Raw genomic sequence first — 3,533 nt, forward strand, 5'->3', positions numbered from 1 at the left:
CATATATATATAATGTATATATTGGGTATAAGTCAGGAATAACCCCAGGAGTTCGCTTATTCATACAGTACAACCAGAGAGACCGACTCGAGCTTATAAATTCATAGTTTCTTCTCTGGGCTATGCTTGACATACCCGGACCTTGAGGTTACTATTATAGTGTGGTAACAAATTCGTGGCGCAACTTATTCTCAAATATCTTTTTAACCGTTGTATCAATATCACCCAAACTTTTCACAGCCGTTAGCACCGATTTGTCTTGAATATAATATCTTATTTTTCCACAACAATTGAGGCTAGATTTTAAAACTTTTCTTCGTAAGTTTATATAAAATACTATAAATCTCCGCCACGCGGAAAATGGAATTAATGTTCACAGCACTTTCTGCTCTTCAAACACATTGTGTGAACGCATAAAATGATCTACGTCACACGTACACCGTCTGTCTTTTTCCGAGTTCTAGGGACGACGGAAAGACTCTTCTGTAGTTTATTTTCAAACTTATTGGTTTTGACCCAACTTCCCTGTACGATTTTCAAAATGACAGAAAGTTTTTTTCCTGTATGACATAATACATTTCTTTGTTGTGAAAGGTGTGTTCATAATTTCAGTGATTTCAACACAGATCACTCGTAGAAGATTGAATTGCAGAGAAAGGGAAAATTCCCCTGCCATTTCTCCCTGGATTAGTGTCTATCAAAATGTCAGGAAGAAGCAATTAAAGTATTCCCTGTTCTGAAACTGAACTGAAATTGGAATCCAGCTTGTATGAATAAGATTTAAAAACGCTGTACCGACCAAACAACTCTTGTAATAATGTTGGTTATTGTGTACAGAGCCTAGCCGTGTGTCATCTCAACAAAATTGATTATTCGATTTTATTTCTCTCCCCTTTTGGCTCTATACTTTCCATTGGACATTCTGTCTATCATGGCTGTAACAAGTCCTTTTGTTTGTAGTGAACATATGTATGGAATATATATAAAGGGATACGTGTGTGTGTGTCCCTGCCGGTCAATATCAGTCATATGAAGGAAATTTCAAAACTGAGTAAACATTATTTTCGAAAACTATCACCTTTTCCCTACAATTTAAAACAAGAATGAAGTAAATAAGACAATATTTGACGAAAATACAGAGCTTTTAATTGTGCGAGGTGAGGAAACACGAAAAGGAGAAAATGGCCTCTGAAGTTGAGCAACATGTTTCCATAGCAATGGGGGTCTTAAAATTGAGCCAGAGACTTGAAATTTAGCAGTTATCTTGGCTATGCCACTACAAGGTATCATACAAAAGTAAAAAGCTATTCATTCACAGAGAAAAAAACGTATTGACCAAACAAAATTTTAATGCGAATGGACTTCACGTCAAATGAAACAAAATATTAGCATTATAGGCCTACTAGGTACCAGACACTAAATGTTCAAAGTAGCTGTATGTCAAATTCATCTGTTTCATATGAAAGGCTTAGAATTTTTTGGTTACATACTTTTACACCTCAGTCAAAGTTTAAGAGAATGGCAGCTGTTTCAATGTAACATAATAATATAATATTGCTGAAGTCGTTAACTGGCTGCAATCCCACGTTTGACAGATAGTAAAAGAGTACCAAGAGCACCAAACACCTCTACATTAATAGAGCACAATCACTTAAACATAGAAATAAAGCCTAATATTTTTCAAGACTGTGAGGTCATTACAAATCAGTATTTTATTGCCTCAAACACGACGGTCTGTCGTTATTTCAATAAAAACACCGAGCGTTGTCTCGTCAGGCGTCTCACCAGCCTTCACGGCGAGCGAGCCGGCTCAATACTGTAGTATACTGAGTGCTCCTGGAAGTTCCGCAGAAGGATTCATGCAAAATAATTCAAAGCCGGTGACTTTATTCTTATAGAAAAAGAACTGTTCTTTCTATTGGTACCTTCTTTTAGCTGGTATTTTACACATTTCGTGTTAAAAAATGATCTTTGAAAACTTAGACCTTTTTTTCAAGGTTTTCTATCTAAACGCCAAAGGCCAAAATTAATAACCACGGGCAACAACGCTCAAAGCTGTATAGTTCTCCGCCAATGATATGATGGTATTTAACCATCAATCTTTCTGCAAAGCATTCTAATGCAGTGCCAATTTGGAACCGGGAACCTCGCATTCCGACCGCGAGGGGCTTCCCTTTCCTTTCCATGGCGATTCTCCAGCTCCAAATACCCGGATATACAAACAACTTGTGTGTATTATAACGAAGAAAATCTGAAGTTTTACAAAGTGTTCAGCATTTGGTGTTTTATAGCAAAAGAGCAAAGAAACAGAGATCTGAATTACCCCCATTCCACCGAAACCACGCGCTCGGAAGGCCGCGAGTCGGCTTTCGTGCCCTGTTTACGCTACATGATTATACGTTTGAAATAGCACCATAAACACACGAGAGCACACACACACACACACACACACACACACACACACACACACACATACACACACGTACCCACACAGCACACACGTACACACACACGCACACATACACACATACACACACACACACACACACACACACACACACACATACACACATACAAACACACCAACACAAATACACACACATGCACATAGACCGCCTCGGTGGCCTCTTGGTAAGGAGTCCGCTCTGAAAGATCTAGAGGTAGGTTAATTAACCTTTTAAAAGCTCTAAAACACAATAAAAAAGATTGTTTAAAGTCAATCCAAGTGTAAAAAACTGAAAGATCAACAGACGATAGCAGCTAGCAGGGCACGCCCACACAGTCAGCTGTTTACGTAAACAAGCTTGAAGTGAGCTAGAAGTTACCGTTTTTACTTTGTTTTTCCAATCAGAGTTGTTTACATTTCAGACCATTCGTGCTCGAAAAGGGGTCAAAATCTGAAAATAGTTGCGAATGAAGAATTGTTGGAGCAAAGATTTTCCTCTAGTGAAGAATCTTTGGTTGAAACAAAGGTGGCCATAAGGTAATGGTTCTAAAAATAATTGCACACCTGCACACTACCAAGGTCCAAATTCCTTTATCTCGTCACCCAAGCATACAAAAACCACACACACCTCCAAAATCAATCGAAATAAAATATTTATAGTCGATTACAGTTGTTTATCTTTATCTTAAATGAAGCAGAAGACATCAAACTTTCCATATATCCAAAAAACACAAATTTCATGGAAAGTCACTTTTTGCCTTTCGAGCCTCGTAGCTGATAATAGTGCACTGCGTCTTACGACTGATATTGAGCGGGGCAGACAGATATAGATAGATAGATAGATAGATAGATAGATAGATAGATAGATAGATAGATAGATATAGAGAGAGAGTGAGCGTGAGAGAGTGAGAGGGAATCGATCTGTCTGTATTATATCTATCTTTCACCAATGCTAGCCCAAAAATGTGGCTCTATTTTAGTTTAGTAAAGCTTAGTTCAGGGGAAGAACAAGACAATGCCAACAGAGGTGGGGGGGATATAAATTTGTCCTGCCAGAGCCACCCTTCAACCACCCCCGAAAAAAAAC

This window comes from Aplysia californica, unplaced genomic scaffold (assembly GCF_000002075.1).
Source record: "Aplysia californica isolate F4 #8 unplaced genomic scaffold, AplCal3.0 scaffold00661, whole genome shotgun sequence".
Taxonomy (NCBI): domain Eukaryota; kingdom Metazoa; phylum Mollusca; class Gastropoda; order Aplysiida; family Aplysiidae; genus Aplysia; species Aplysia californica.